Source organism: Callospermophilus lateralis, chromosome 18, assembly GCF_048772815.1.
Source record: "Callospermophilus lateralis isolate mCalLat2 chromosome 18, mCalLat2.hap1, whole genome shotgun sequence".
NCBI classification, from domain to species: Eukaryota; Metazoa; Chordata; class Mammalia; order Rodentia; family Sciuridae; genus Callospermophilus; species Callospermophilus lateralis.
The window spans coordinates 42657756-42675840 of NC_135322.1; positions in this window are offsets into that span (position 1 = coordinate 42657756).

Consider the following 18085-nt stretch of genomic DNA (forward strand, 5'->3'; position numbering starts at 1 on the left):
TAGATTTGTAGAGAAAATTATTTTACATTTTTGAAAAAAATTGCTTTGGTATATTCAGGTATAATATGGAGACAACATCAGAGGTTTTTGAGTATATATACTTAAATTAGAATTCTGGTCCTACTACTTATGAGATTTATGACTTTTATACAGTTTACATAAAATCATGATATTAAGAATATCTGTTTAGGATTGTTGTGATCATTAAATCACAAAGGGACCATGTTCAGTACTAACCTATCACTCAATGAATGTTAGTATAATTGTTATTATTACCTGATTTTCACGAAGCTAAATGATTTTTGTACTGATTGTACAAATGTTGGTGCTATAAACGTTGAATCTACATTGAAGGTTTTCTTTTATGGGCTGCTTCTTAAGGATAGGTATGTTTGTTAACTACTGATATCTTAAGGCTAAAGTACTTACAGGGACTTTTTTCATCAGAAACGACTGTTTTATTTTGCAGAATTCAAAGAAACACAGCATAAACTATTCTCTTAAGACTAATTGCATTTGTTCAATAATTATTAAACAAATACACATACTCAGAAGTATAATTTCTGACATTTAATACCCTAGTCAAAAGTAAAATTTGAATTAAATGTGGGAAAAAGTGTCATTTATTTTTTAAGGAGAGCATAAGGTGATAAAAATAGTCTTTCAATTAATGTTCATGCCCTTAGAGTCATACTTTGGAATTAATGTAAATTAGTCCCCAGAAATCTATTTCAATAAGTCATTGGAGGAGAGAGAGAAAAAAATGATATAATCATATCCCCTGAGAAATAAATAACTTTTCTTCAAGATGAACTTGAGCTTCTGGACCAAAAGTGACTGGATCAAGAAACTCAGGTTAAAACAGAAGTAGAAATAAAAAAAAAAAAGAACATTATTCTTAAGCAGGACAGTCTACTTTTGATGAGATTTGCATAAATCCCAAAGTCCAGCAGAGAAAAATGGACAAGGAAAAAAAAAGACCAGTAAGATAAAAATTACTTAATAGAATTCACAAGTCTTAGGGGATTAACAAAGAAACAACAAAAGACTGCAAAACCATTTCTGTATCCTTAAGAGGAGATCATTCAAAGCTATTCTGAAATCAAAGAAAACAAAAGCTACCTCTCAAGTCCATCTTTGTGACAAAAGAAATTAAATCTGAGCCCAATTTATATTGGACCTTGTTCCTAAGAATAAAATGACTTAAAATAATGTATAAATTCACTTTGGTAGGACTATAACCAAATTATAAAAAGTTTTAACATTATGTTTGAATATTTTGCCAATTGTTTTAATTTTTTTCTTTTGTGCTGGGAATTGAACTCAGGGCCTTATGTATGCTAGGCAAGTGCTCTACCACCAAGCTGCATTCCCTACTCTGTCAATATTTAAAAAATATATTATTTAAGATTCTATCTACTTGATAACCCTCTTTCTATACGATTCACATTTATGAATTGTTATTTTAAGTATCAAGTTACCTGGTGATTAAATCCATTAACACAAATACACACAGAGCAAGGTGTCTTCCAGAACTGTATGGTTTCATTTCTTTCTCATTTAAAGGTGTAATAAGGGAATACTATCACATCTCTTCACTTGCAATGCATTTGGTTTTGTTTCAGATGTGAAAAAAACCAAATGCATTTTTTTTCTAAGAATCTTATTTTGTTTTGCTTGGCAATAAGTGTTTATCTAAATGTTTGATTTTTTATCTTATTTTTTTTTCCATCCAGTGGGACATTTCCAGAATCGAAACTGTATTACTTTAAAGACTTGTGCATATGAAAACAATACTATCAAAAACCTTTCCATAATTAAAAGTTGTCTCCTTAATGCTCAGATCACATTTCACAGGAGAAAATCTGTTACGGGAAAGGCTTTGGGTTCTTTTCCTAGTTGAGTCTGGAAATCAGGATTAAATGTGTCTGCTAATAATGGTGGTTCTTCCTATAATGAATGAAGTTGAGGATAAGGTCTAGAAGGTGAGAGTAAGTATAGGTGTTAACAGAACAAAGCATCAATTCATAGGTAGTGGGCAATTCTTTCTTTTCTTATCTGAGACTTCACATAGTGCTTAAAAAGCAAAGTTAACAATTAGGGGGCTAAGGAGGGGACCGCACACTCTTGAAGGTGACCACAACTCTTGTTAAGCCTGAGTGTGAATGACAATTTGCTCAGTCTTATTACACATGGCAAACCTTACTACCTTAAAGGTACAATTCAAGAAGTCTAGGTTCAAGCCTAAGAAATGGCATATTTAAGGAGACTCCTAGGTGATTCTGATGCTGAGGGATGCTGAGGGTAAATCTAATGATGACAAAGCCTGTTTTGACGCGTCCAAATGGAGCTGATGTAGCACGATGAATTATTCTGTTTTATTGGTGTTACCTGTTACATTTTCTCTTTTTTCCCCTCCATTCTTGGACAAATCAAATTCTTTGAAGCTGGGACTTCTTATTTTACTTTGTACCTTTAGCATTCTGTACTTCTTCCCTTTTAATTTGCTTTACTGGGATCTCATTAAGGTTTTCACTCCACAAGCCCAAAAGTTGAGTGCAGGGGTCAGAAAAGCTCCCAGGTCAACTCTGGCTGCACGTACTTATTTACATATGGTCTCCGAGGCTTCTGTGCTACAGTGGTAGAGGTGAGCAGTTGCAACAGATACCATATGGCCCAGAAAGCCTAAATATTTATTATCTGGCTCTTTACAGGAGAAGTTGGCTGAACCCTAGTAAATTCACAACAGATGGCATCTTTGGGCCTATTTAGGATCATGTTCTAAGAAATCTGAGAGGGGATGTAAAGGTGATGACTTAATAGCAGCCAGAAGCCTAGATTGAATTTTTCTAAGTTCATATATTGGATCATGATAAAGTATTGTCTGGTGGTATTGGGAAAGCTGATATCCAATTTCAGGAGTGAAGCATTTTGGGCCAATATCTCAGGATATGGACTTCAATCTGAAAGACCAGCTCTTACTATAACCCATGCTTAGTGGCTAGCTAGCTAATCAATTGTTCATTTAAGTCTAAAATTCTTTTGTATCATGTTGAGTCTCATGACAGACCCCCTGGTTTGCTGTAGCCAGGGCTTACACAGATACAAATCAAGCTGATAAGGCATTAGAAAGGGATTATGAAAGCCAGCTTAATTAAAGAAACTTCAATGGGATCATAAATAATCAGTACAAGTTATTAACTTTTGACAACTGCTCATCCGTATTGAGTTCCAATGACTTCTGGCCTATGAAGTCCTTAATCGAATTCTGAGTTCATGAGGGAAAAATACCCTTTGTAAAACATTGACAATAATCTACAAATCTCTGAGGAGAAAATTTCCCAAATACACACGCTATATTTTCTTATATTTGTATCTTAGATCCCATTCTTCTTTTTAATGTGGAAACTCCCCTGGTTAAACTTCAATCTTTCTTTGTAAATATTTCTTTCTTTGTAAATTCTATATTAGCCATTGTTGGAATTGTTATTGCCCTTTCTATTAATTTAGTGCACTTTAATATTTTCCATAATAGTAGTAATCCAATCTGGCAATAGTACTGCCTTCTCAATAGAACATAAACTCTGTGTGGCCACAGCCTATAGCTTATTCTGTTCTACATGCCTGAAATAGTGACCTACATATAATGGATAATCAATATACTAGCTGAACTAACCACACTTTACTCTCTCATCTCATCTATGTGTGTGTTTGCTTGGTTCATATATGTATACATATGTTCTGTATATGGAAGTTTCTAAATTTTCACAACAGGAAAAACTTTAAACTTTGCTTCTATAATCATTCTGAGAATTCAGCACCATTTATAATTTTGTTAACTTTTACTAGCTCTTTGTTTAATCATATCATCAGAAACAGCAAAATAAATAGTGCTCATTTTAGGAAGAATTACCAAATTGCATGATATTATTTTATAATTTGTCAGAGAGAGAGAGAGAGAGAAACATTGTGTTGTGTTATGCTTTCACAAAGAAGTGTCTCCTTTGTCCAATATATCTATAAAATAGATTCCTGCATGGTTTTACATGTAAAAATGTGGAATAGAGAAGGATAGGTTACGTCATATGAATGAAATGATGTCAGCAGTGTCCAGTGACCCACAGGAGGTCACCAACAGCTTCTTAGAGGTTTTAGTAGGTGTCATCTAAAATTTCATATTCCAAACTATGCTACAAAGGATATTGGTTGGTGTGGCAGACATTGGCTTAGGTAATTATTCATAGATCTTTAGTTATGATGCTATTTTTTTAAAATCTACAAAATAATTCTGATTATTTCTTAATCTAGCAGTAATGCAATTGGTTGAGAAAAGAAAGAATATTCAAGTAAGAAAGACTGATGTCTTTGACCCAATCAATTGTGGAAGGCCCCCCTTCCTAATAACCATCCTCTCGAGTATGAGGATTTGAACAATGAATTCTGGAGAAGGGAACACAGCATTCAGGACACAGCTTATGCAAACATAATTAACATGAAAAGAAAAGAAGAAATGAAAAATGTGGCGTCATTTTACAAACTCAAGTCTCAATAAAAGACAGCTGGATTCTATTATCTTCATTGTCTGTTGGTGAAGCTCTTCTCTCCTAGGTGTGCTGTTGGAAGGGGAAGGACCAGAATGCCAACTATGTATGCTATAAAAATGATTTTCTTCTGTTATATCTTCCTTTTGCAAGAGTACACCAAAAAGAAAGAACCAGCCCAGTGTGCAGAGAAGATGGGTAGAAAGATCCATCAACAGCACGGATTCTCCTTTAGACTTCTCTTCAAAGGAAGACAGAGCTGGGCAAAGGCCTTTACCATTCTAAACTAAACAGCAGTTAGAATAGGTAGGTGCTTCAGCCTAAGGGCAAAAACAACAGCAAAACCCATTCGAGAAACTGTGACCGAAAGTAATAAACCTTAATTAAGATTTTGAAAAAACCCAACATCAAATACCCTCAGGTCAATAACCTTTGTAATTCCAACAGATTTAATAGTGTCTGGATGTGAAACAGGGTTTTTTGTTTTATTTTGTTTTGTTTTGTTTTAGTTTTTCTGTGTTTAACTGCAGTATTTCTCAGAGGGAATAGTGGAAGAGAGGCCCAGGAGGCCTGGATTGGCTGAAGTCCTTCCCCTTCCAACGGCACACCTAGGAGAGAATAGCTTCACCAACAGACAATGAAGATAATAGAATCCAGCTGTCTTTTATTGAGACTTGAGTTTGTAAAATGACGCCACATTTTTCATTTCTTCTTTTCTTTTCATGTTTATTATGTTTGCATAAGCTGTGTCCTGAATGCTGTGCTCCCTCCTCCAGAATTCATAGGTTCAAATCCTCATACCCGAGAGGATGGTTAGTAGGAGGCGGGGCCTTCCACAATTGATTAGGTCAAGGGGGCGGAGCCCTGGTGAGGCTGCGTGGCTATAAAAGGGGCCACGGAGGCAGCAACGGAGAGAAGGTTGTTTTGGGGCGTGGGTTTAGTTCAAGAAGCAAGCTTTCCTCAGAACTGGACCACGCTGGCGCCCTGGACTTCCAGCCTCTAGAACTGTGAGAGATAATGTTCCTACTATTTATAAGGCACCCAGACTCTGGCATTTGGTTACACCTGCCACAGGGCTGGGTTTGAAGTGGTTTTCCATTCTAAATGAAACAGTGACTATCAAGACATAGAACCCACGTAAAGAAAACTGCTTTGTAGTCGTCAATAGTTTGTGAGTGTAAAAGATTCAGGAGATAAGAAAAATTTGCGGTTCCAGAGGGAAGTCTAATGTAATGTGTTTACCAAAATTGTTTGGTAACAATACGCAGCTGCCCTTTGTTGAAATGAATAATGCCATCACTGTGACAAGTCAGGGAAAGAAACATGGAATCATGAGGAGGAACAACGGCTGCTTTTGAGGACAGGAGCTGTTTCTTACTTATCAGTTTCCATGTCTGGAAGTTGTTAGTGGGAAAATATCTCTTCCTAATGGGGGGAAACCTGAGGAAGAGTGCAGTTTTGAATTGTGATTTTTCTTTTTCCCCTCTTTGTTCTGAGGGCAAATGCCAGGAGTTGAATTTTGGGAGAAGTGTAGGATTCAAAGACCAAGGAGTGAATCTACTTCATGGTATGAAACATTGATAGTAGCCATAGAAGATGACTCTGAAAGTACCGTGTCTCAATTCAGGAGGAACTCACCTGGCAGGAATAAAGGAGGTTTTGTTGAATTGGCCAAACCTGTGGATAACTGGGTGAAAAGCTTGTTTGAAAACACATGTCCTCAATTCTTCTCTAGAATTCACTAAGTTGAGAGCGGGCCTTGGAATTTATTTTACATAAGGATGCCCAGGTGTGGCTAAAACACACCTGGGAGACTCAGGACTTGGAGAATGTCCTAGGTAATTTCTAGAATCGGTGCTAGCATCTATAAAGACTTCCCAGCAGGTGGGCTTGAGTGAAGAGGTTGGGTTTCTTACAGGACCCAAATGGATCCATCTAAGCTCACAAACAAGAGACCTTCTGGATATTTGTTTGAAATTGGAAGAGAAAGGAAGAAAGGCCCAAAGTAACTTGAGTAAAGGAAGAAAGCAGTTCAGCTTTCTTTAAAGAAATACGTGGCAGTTGAATTGCAACTGACTTATTATGCTTGTTTTGAATGGATGCTGGAGACAAATATCACCTGCGCAGAGATGGACCTGTCACTAGCAACTTAGAGGGAGATTGTAAATGGGGATTGAGAGCATCTGCAAGTCCTGCCGTGAAAAGGGCCCACCTGTCTCTGGATGAACGGAATAGCCATCACTGGTAAGTCACTTCTTATTTTCCCTTTGACAAGCAAATGCAAGTGTGATTTACTTGGTTTTTTATTGTTTTATGATGTGAAGTATAATGAAGATGTGCCTACATAGGGAAGGAACTCAAAGGGCGTAGGTGGTACATGGAAGAGAGATGATTATTGTAGAGAAGGGTAAGAACAGTTAATATTTTAAAAGTTTTGCAAAACTTTTATGATAGTTTTGAGAGATTGCTTTTAGTACTTTTCCCTCCAGGTTGCTGGCATGTACCACATCATCAAATGTTGTCTAAACTGCTGTGAGTAGATGCTAACTGTCGGGAACACATTGCCGTGGAGACAGTTGGGAAGATGTGCCACACAGGGTGTGGGGGAGGATGTGTCATTCTAGCATCAGGTCTATACATCAGTCATAAAAGACAGATTTATAAGAACATTAACCTTGTGCAAATAAAATGGGTGATGTGGCTTTGGTTGGCAATGAAGAAGGCAAAATGACATACAGCCCACAGCCTGTTCTTTTTCTTTGTGATGAAAAGGATTGCAAAATAAGATTTTAAGTATTTACAATCATCTAATAAAATGCTTCATGAGTATTTATGAGGTACTTCTTTAACAGGATAAATTGTAATATTAATCAAAATCAAGACTACTACTTGGAATTCTTCCAAGAACCCACATCACAGACAAAGCTTTTCAGGTATTTTCCAATTCATTAATTCTCAGTTAAGTTGTTTATTCCATTCTTTCTGCATGTACAAGAATGTTGCTATTTGACAGGAAGTCAAACAATCCCAATATGAATTGCTGTTTGCTGGCTTATTAGCTAAATCATGATGACTTGGGATATTGTTAATATTAAATAATATCCCTTCTAAGTGAATATGCATGAATGCAATTTTATTATGTTATGATTTCCTCTGTTCTGGTGATTGGGACCCCAGGAGGGCAAACTCGTACATCAAAGTTAATTCTTAGCACATTTTTCTCCCTCACTCCTTCTCTACTTTATCAATTGGCCATTAATCAGTAGGGTAGTGGTGGAGGTGCAGTGTTTTACTGGAGCAAAATAGACCATGGTGGCATTTAACTTGAAACCCAAAGATACAATTATCTTCAAATCATCTGTATTGGATTCAGGGGGAAAAAAAAATCTCAAGAATGACCTAGGTTGCCCTCACTTTGGGAAGCCCAGTTTGATAGCATAAAAAACATGAATCAATATTCTACAAATGGTTTGAGACAGATTGCAATAATTCCTACATGAGGGAATGTTTATTTTAACCGTAAGTTGTTTGATCGAAGTTGGGTTTGAGTCTCTTGGAATCTCACAAACAATATTTACAATTTACTCTTGCATCTTACTTTATCCCACTCCCAAACTGATGTTACAGATCTCCAGGGTAGAGAAAAAGTTAAAAGGTAGAGTTAAATAGTATGACCTGCCACGATAAGATTTCTCCTAATCCAAAAAGTATGTGACAATGCTGAATTTTTTCTGAGCCCAGTGTTCCTGAAAAACGGGAACAGGGAAAGCTCAGAATTATCCCTGTTCCTTTTGTGGTACTGGAAACGATGTCAAATACCATCATACACATGACTTGGGTAAAACTAAAAGGCAATCCCTTGTGCCTATGACAGGACTAGACACAGACCTTCTGAATCCTTATTTCTCTCAAATTATTTGCTGTTTTTCTTTTAACTGGTTTTGTCCACCAGGAAATGCCCACTTACTTTACTTGGTGAACTTTAATAATCAGCCTTATCTATTTAACCCTCCATGCTGGCCTACCCTTGAGCATGGGGAAAGGGCACTAGCCTCCTGAATGGCTCCTGATGAGCTGGGGAGGACATTGGTCAATAGCAGTCTAATCATGCCACCTGCTCATACCATGTCTCCACACTAGGTTCTTTCTAGCCTTGTTGTTTTAAAAAGGTGCCTGGGATTTGTTTTTATCGGCTTTGGTAAGATGCACAGGGATTCAAAGAGTTTTTACACTGAAGCAGTAGGCACAGAAAGCCACAAGGGGACATGTGAGAAAGCTCTGGGGCCACCAAGAAGCCAAAGGAGGAGGGGGGAATGGGTAACAGCCTCTACTGCCACTTCCACAGGAAGGAGTGCATGAGGGAGGGCAAGAGGCCTCAGAATTGGCTAGGTTGAGTAACTTCAGCAGGCTCTGGGACACAGACTGTCCCTAAGTTGTCTGGTACTTGACCTGAGGGTTATTAAGGTGGGATAATAACATCTCCCACCCTCCTGCATAAAAACCCTGTATGAATCTAGTAACGGAGGTGGGTGGCTCCAGATTGGTTGGTTACATATGAAAGCACTCTACAAGTAAATTGTTCACTGTCTCCAGGAATTTAGATGTGAGATGACCAGTCCCTTTAGGATCAAGGTATCAAGATGTCAAAGCTTCTAAAGTGCAAAATAAAGTTATTTCTGTACTTGTTTATTACTCCATAGAAAAGGAAAATCGTTTTCTGTTTGACCTTTGGAGTACCTGCAGATTACTATGGAGCAGTAGGGCTGGTTGCTTCTGGAGGCTTTAGGGGAGACTATTTCCTAACCATTTCTAGCTTCTAGAGGCTGCTTGCATTCCTTGGCTTATGACCCCTTCCAATTTCAGAGCCGGCAGTTGTCAAGTGAATCTGTCATTGTCTCCTTCTGACTCATTTGCTAATCTTTTAAAAGGACTTTTGTGAATACCTGGTGCCTACCTAGATAATCCTCTTTAAGGTTAGTTGATTAGCAACATTAAATCCATTTATAGTCTTAATTGCCTTTCACCATGTAAGGTAACATCTACAAACTCCAAAGATTAGGATGGAGACATATTTGAGAGGCCATTATTTTGTTTAGTGCAGTCAGACAAGAGTGCCCCTTGACTATTAGTCTATCTAGTGCCATCCTGGCCTGCCAGTCCTGGATGAAAAATAATGTGATATGTTCCCTCAATAACTTTGCCTGAAGAAAACTCAAAAGTCTTAAAAATTGTTTGACATTGAGAAATGGTACAGAATTGGCTCATCCATTTTTGGGAGTTAATGTCAGATGTAACTTATTTACGTATTTTATATATTTAGAGTATAAATAAAGATATTACCTAGGCAGGAACCTAGTACTTGGAGAGGTTTTCTGCCTCAGTTTCAGTGTTGATTCTTATGTAATTGTTGTATGCACTTTAATACCATTGATAGACCAACAGTTTTAGCATCAAACATAGCTGAAATTTGAGTGCAGGTTTAGTTGTGGGATATTGAGCCAATTACTTCAAAACTTTGTGTTTCATTTGTCTCCTTTGCACAACAGGTATGTAACTATTTGCCATGAAATATTTTGTAGTATTCATGAAAATAAATTATCAGAAAATATAATCTAAAACCTTCGTTAAAATAATTTCATGGAGTAAAAAAGACTTTTACCTTATTTCTCCCACCTGAACTGTATTTTTCTGCATCCCTACTTTAATTCCTGTTCACCTTCAATTCAGTTCAAGTGGATTTAAAATAGAATATAATTCAAAATACGAATCAAATCATGTTGTCTGATTAAATTGATTAGTAACTCGACATTGCACATTATCTTACCTAAAGGATAAACTCATTCATTAATTCAGTTAACATTTGAGTATCTTTAGGCTTTTAGAAAATTTTGCAGAAGAACCTTATAGATTTCAGAATCTGTTTTCCCCACTAAGGAGTCAATTATAAACTAAGATAATATGACTGGGAAACAAGGCAGAAAAAGATAGTATAGAGTGTCAGCATGAATACTTTCATGTTGTGGAGGTAGGGTTTATAAGTCGGTGTGACTGAGCTAGGAAATGATGTAATGGGATGTAGAAACACGGAAGGATCCGCAGGAAAATAGAGGGCTTGACAAATTCCACCTACATAGTAAGACTACACTTCAAACAACCATAACTCTTAAACAGAGCCATAGAGACTGTCTGTAGCTGTGATATGTGTGGATTCCATGATTGTAAATTTTTCCTTTGCTAAGGAGATGATCTGATCAGCTTTTGATGATAGGAAGACTTTGTTGTAAAATGATTCATTTCAGGAACTGGAGTTTGGTCAGAAGCTTCAGCCAAGATCACTGCAGTGCTCATTTAAAGAAGGTAGCATATGAGATCAGACCAGGTATCTGGCCACTTTCTTACTGAAATGTTTGATTCCATATGATCTTCAGAGGGACCCTAAAAATAATTTCATACCAACATAAGAAGTTATTGTGTGGGAGAAAGAAAAATGGACTCTGAAAAGACAGACTCACATTGTAGCCTTTGCATTCATAAGCTGCCTGGGCTTAGGCCAGCAATAGCCTGTCTGTTTCTTCACCATTAGGTAGATCATATCTTGGAGCTTTCTGACAAGGTTTACATACACCTTACACATTGTTGAGGATTTGCCTCCTTATTTATTTAGATGGTTTCTTAAAAGTGGGCCCCGATCTGGGAGGAAGGGGAATCTGGAATTCTTACAGAAATTCTTGACATTTCCACATGGTATAGTTTAAGAATATTTCAAAAATATTTCACCTATTTCTAGAAAGACTTCCAGCATCTAGAACTGTAGTTTTACATTTAAAGATGTCAGCAATTAGAACCTATAATAATTTTCCCCCTTAATTCTTAGTGCCTAAGTTAGTCTCTGCCACATGAAAGCATGCAATAACTATGTTGATAGATTAGTAAAATCATGTGATGAACAGGAACAGTAAAATATTCAAGTAAATAAAAATATAACTAAGACTGAAGCTTATTTAATATACATCTAGTAATCAGTGGCACCATACTAACACCTGCCATTATTATCATTGACACATTTTAATATTTATTTTATAAAATACCTAAAGTTGATAACAGTTTGGCATTTTCTCTAAACCTCTTTTAATATAGGTGATGTAATTTGGGTTAAGTAATTCTCATTCTTTGTGACAACAGACTGTATGTTCATCTGGAAGAAGGAATTGAAAAAGAAGATATATTCCCCAAAAGGACTGTACTGTCCCTTACATTGGTTTTGAGATCAATGCCAATATATCTCTTAGAACTTTTTTCTATAAATGGTATCCAGGAATATATTTATCTATAGTGACCAAAGTCAAGCTTGTGTATAAAATTCTGGAAATGTGATAAGCTGAAGTAATCACAGAATTCTCCTTCTTTCAGATTGAGATAATTTGATATCAACAGGGAATTTGAAGGCATCTTTCACCGGCTCACTAATTTCTGAAGTTGTTTTGATGGGTAGCTGTCCATTTTTCTTCGTTGTGTATTCTATCATTTAGGATGATATTGAACCACAGGCTTCCCTGCTGTTGATCTCTGTCTGCTTGGTTGTTTATGTAATAATGAACAATTGGAGAATAGGTGTCTACTGGTCTGTCTTTCAAATACATGATTTCCTACATATAAGATTAACAGATCAAATCTTGAGGTTGACAGTGGTGCTGTAGGTGTCTATGCCTAATTCTTTTCCTTGTATCCACTTCTGTCCTCGGCGCATTCTAAAGGCTGAGCTTTATGTATGTTTATGGCCTTCCCTTCATACCTATAGGTGAGTGGTTCTAGGACCCTCGTGGATACCACGGTATGTTCAAGTCCCTTATGTAAAATAGCATGGCTTTTGCATATAGACCTATGCACATCCTTCCATTATACTTTAAATCATCTCTAGATACTTATAATGCCTAATACTATGTAAATTAGTGTTATATTGTTTAGGGAGTAAAGACCCCAAAGTATACCTAATCAGTACAGATAAAATTTTCTTCAATTATTTTCCTCCATAATTTGTTGCATCTGTAGATACAGAACCTACAGATATAGAGGGTGGACTATTAATTCCCTTTAGTAATACCCACTTGGAAGTTGTTGAGCATCTTTTATTCATCCTATGGGAAATCAGTCATTCCCGTGAAACACAAATCAACCAAAAGCCCTTCCTCCACATCTGTCCTATTTTCCCTCCACACTCTCCTCCATGTATTGCTAGAAAGTGTATTTTTTTTTTTGTCACAACAAAGGAAATATCCTATGGAATCTTAAGCATATACATATTTATATATTTATGAACAAAACACTTAAAAAGGACTGCAAGGATTTATGTGGTCTTTCCTCTTTTGGTACCATATTCTTAGCTTTCTGCTCAAAAGTTGCTTCCTTTTCCATCTCTAGTCTTTTCACATGTTAATTACTGTATATAGGAAGACTTCCCCCTGACCCTTAGTAATGTGCAATGAAGGAAGGCTTTCCAGATTTCAGCTACAAAAGAAAGAACATCTTGTAGAATTGCCTATATAATATTTATATAATATCTTTCATACATGTTAGATATAAATTATAATTTTATATATAATATACAATATATAATTTACATTAATTTATATATTAGTAATATAATTTATAATTTAATATACAATTTATATAATACAATTGTACATATAATTTACTATTTCAACTAAACTGTTGTTAACTCTGGTAAAGTGAATCTCTAGATTTTTCAAGTTTATTTCTTTATCAAATTGCCATAATGTATTCTCCTTTTATGGCTATTAAGAATTCAAAACATCCAAATAAATGATTGTTAGTGGGTAAATTTTTATCATTTTCTTTCTATTTGATTATTTGATTATTTATATATTATATAATTATAATTTACATAATTACATATAATTAGTAATATCACCAGATAATTCTGATTGTATTACTAATATTGATTTCCTCCATTACATATTTTAGAATTTTTATAAATAGTTGTCTATTATAAAAATAAAGTTTATGGGAGGTCATTGCTTTACAGTAGCTGCCTGCACTGGGCCCCAGTTGTCCAGACCAAATCACATCAGTGACTTGTGCTATGAGCCACTAATGAAACTAAACTTTAAAACTAGCCCATTTCCAAAAAACGGGAGATTCCAGTCAACCCAAATAAGCATAATAAGGAACTCCTGTGTTTTAATGCTAAAAGGAAAATAACTTTGAGTGACATGTTTTTGTGCTCTGACTCTTCAGCCCTTCAACCTCCTCTGCTCAGCTCATGGGAACACTCATTCTCTGCACCAGAATGAGGTGTTGCTCAATTCTAGATTCACAATGAAAGCCAGTCAGGTCTTCAAAGGAATTTGTTATAATTTTGTATGACTCTATTCACATCACATTTGCCCTAGATTATGAGATCCTTTAATACTAGGGTATTTCCTGTCTTTCTCACCAATGTCTCACACGCTACTTGTGACAAAGTGAGCACTTTATGAATACCTGTCAAATAAATGAATGTTACCCATCAGTCACTAAACAAATTTAAAAGAATTGCATGGAGATCTAAAGTAAAATTTACAAGGTTAACTCATGACTCTAACACAAATATCAAGTGAAAATCTGTCATAGAATACATCTATACATTCATGTATATAACATCAATGGGGTAACAAGATGCTAAAAAATGGGTTCAAAGATGAATTTCAGAGATGGTGAAAACAGCAGTCAGCAATGCTGAAATGAACATAACAGGTGTAAAACTGGCTGGATTCCTATTGGGTAATAAAATGTGTGGTGTCAACTTTTCTACAGATTAGAAAATTAAATACTTACCAGGCCATGCTCATTTTATTGTTATGGACAACAATCATTTGCACAATCAGTTTTCCACAACTAAACTTCTGTCATCTGTAAGTTATAATACACAGTTAATAGTCTTACAGGTGCTTATCCTATGGCATCAGAGAATTTACATGTCTCCACTATGCTGAATGGACACCCAGTAATCTCCCTTGCTTTTGACTCATATATATATATATATATAAATATATATATATATATAAATATATATATATATATATATATATATATATAAATATATATATATATATATAAATATATATATATATATATATATAAATATATATATATATATAAAATCTACTTGCTTTTGTAGAAATTTAAAAATTTACTCTTGCATTCCTCCCAGAAGCCTAAATTACTATTTCTACTAAACTGTTGTTAAGCCTGGTAAAGTGAATCTCTAGATTTCAAGTCTGTTTCTTAATCAAATTGCCATAATGTATTCTCCTTTTATGTCTGTTAATAATTCAAAACATCCAAATAAATGATTTAGTTAGAAAGAAAATGATAAAAATTTACCCACTATTTGGTTATTTGTGTCTCCCCTTGGGCGACAAGCTTCAGGGTATTGAAAGACAGCCAAGTCTGCATTTCTCACAAAATGCTTTGAGTCTTGTCAACTGATTGAGCAAGATGGATTATGCAAATGATCGTAAAAATATTTTTATAAAAAGGAAAATAAAGGGTGCAGAGGTTAATTTCCCAAGGCACCTTGGCATCAAGGGGAAAGATCATTCAAATGAAAATTCATGCAGTTCCACTTAAGCAATAGATACGTGATCTGGAGCAGATGATGTATCTTCTCTGCAGCACAGAAAAAATGGTCTTCTGGTTGTCTAAGACCCTGGATTTACCTGTAAATTTTGATCCTTGGGATTCCAGAGTCTGAGCCTCCACTCTGAAGTCTTGCTGTTGCTTGAGAGACTGTCAGAGAGCTGGGGGTGGAAGGGAGGGGGAACCCATAGCATTGTCTTCTTTCTCATTGATGGACTCTTCCTGATCTTCTTTCTGCTTGTGGTAGTTATCATCTGTTTATCCCTGTGGATCTGTGTGCCAGAAGCACAAGGTGTACGACCAGCATCCAAGAATTCTTTTGCTTTCTGGATGCCTATGTCTTTTGATATTTCTGTAGGAGATAAGAGTGTGGGGTGGGAGGAGAGTGAGGCTGGAGTGCTGATTTCCTCGGTTCTACTCCTTGCTAAGTTACTGTGGGTTGGCCACATTCTCCTGAAGGCCACAGGTTCTGTCAGGGAGAACTTTGCAGCAGTAACCTACTTAGGATTCCATTCACAGGCTTCAGAGTACTAACAGCCCCTTGCTTCTGCTAATCTTGGTGCATTGTATTATTATGGTGGTTTTCCATGCACTCTGTTCAAAAACTTGTCAAGTCAATTAAACTCTTCTCAGTAGCCCAGTGTGGCCCCATTCCTTCAGACTCTGCTGGGACCAAGACCCATGCATTGCAGTGTGAAGCCCAGTCTCAAGAGCTGCAGGATTTCGATGACTGCTTTATCTTCACTAACATCTTGTCATGGGGGAAGGTGGAGCATGGCTACCTAGAAAAGATGAGAAAAGAGAAGTTATCACTTTAAACAAATTGTTCTGTTAACATGGTATAACAAACCAGGCACCTTACTCCTAGCCAGCACGCAATGTACTACATCTTTTTAAAAATTTTTATTGTTTCATATTAGTTATACATTAGGATAAACTTTGATATAAATACATGGAATATGATTTGCTCCAACTCATTCCCTAGTACTTAGGGTTACTGTCTTCTTCCTCCCTCCCTATTCCTTTTCCTCTACTGATCTTTCTATTTTCTTACTACTTTTGTGTCTTGTGAAGATACATAAGGGTGAGATTCATTGTAGTATATTCAACTACGTCTTTAAAAAAAAAAAAAAAATTCCTGCCTCCCATTCCAGTTCTCTTTCCTAAAAAGACAAGGACATAAACAACACATTTAGAATAGTAACAGAATGACTGAAGTATAAATTCGCCATGGAAGTTTATTATTTGGCACACTTTCTCCTTAATTTCACGTGACCTTCTAGATATTGGATCCTGATATCTATCAACTCTGTTACCTTAATTCTTTCCCTTGTGCGTTTCCCCATTTTTGCAAGTCAGAAGTAGTCTCATTCTCCTCCTTCCTATAGCAGATGGTCTTTCTTGTTTCTGTTTCACTTATTCGTCTCCCGTGTCCCTTGGCAGTTTTTATAAGGCTTAGATTTTTTTCCCCCTCGATGAATATATTCCCACATACCACACTTTATTGAGTGGTTAGAAGTCTGTTTGCCTTTAAGTTATTAACTGTAACATTTAAGAAAAGCAATAAGGAGAGCTTTTTTTTTTTTCCCATTTACTGAACTTTTACTCTGGTTCTATGCCAGTGGCTTCCCATACACCATTTTATTCTGTTCTCATAGAACCCCCATTTTCAGATGGATACACTGAGTGGAAGTGACCTGCTGAAGAAACACTTGTAGGAAGCAGTGGAATTTGAACTTTGCTACTTGACTCAAAGCCCAATTTGGAAGCAACTTACCAACGAAAAGAATGTCAAAAGGCAGCATGGTCATAGAGGAGTTGAATTGATCTTGCAGAAAGAAAACAAACGTTACCCCAGCTAACCTTGTGACATGGGAAAGCTACACAATTGTACTGGACCTTAGGTTCCTTATCCGTAGAAGGGCAATGGAAATACAATCACCCTTGGTATCCGAGCACTGGTTCCAGGAACCACTCTGAATACCAAGATCTATGAATTAAGTCCCTTATATAAAATGACAATATTCACAGATAACCACTACTCACATCTTCTGTTTATTTAAATCATTTCTAGGTTAATTGTAATACCTGATACAATGTAAATGCTGTATAAATGGTCATGCTGTATTTTTAGGGAATAATGACAAGTTTATGTGTTGGGTGTGGATGATTTCTTTTGGAATATTTTTAACCTGTGGTTGGTTGAATCTGGATACAGAACCCATGTTAGAAAAATATATAGACCAAATATATTAACTTGTGAGACCCCTAGAGTAGCCATTTAACACTAATGTTAAAGTATTTTAAAACATAGTATTAGAAGAATGAGCCAGATTATTACAAAAAGACCAGTAACTTCAAAATCTTTACAAATAATGTAGATATAACAAGCTTTGTATAAAAAATAAATTTATGCCAATCATAGGAGTTTTGAATGTTTCCCAAATAAATAATAAAGCACTTTTGCCTGTGAGGCCAGATCGTAATTTCCTTGGTTACTTCTCCATCTCTTTGGATCTTTTGATAGTTTCTACCAATCAGAAGTTTCACAGACCAGGACCAATTTGAGGAGAACCCTTCTTTTATGTTGTTAAATCTTAGACCCGAGAACAACAGTTTCAGTAATGGTTAATGATGACTGGGATGGATGAATCAACAAAGTGAATGTTTAAAACCGGTCTCTAGTCTGACTGACTTAGCCAATGAATATAATTACTTCATCACTCCTTAATCAAAAATTTGCTACCTAAAATGCTTAATTTTAGTCCCTCTTTTTCTAGGAATAATTATTAACCAAATACTTTTTTTCTGATTGTTTACTGAAATAGTAAATGCAAATGTATTAATTTACTCTGGTGTACTCAGATAAGCAGTATATTTTAAGTCTTTCCAGAGATGAAAGACCC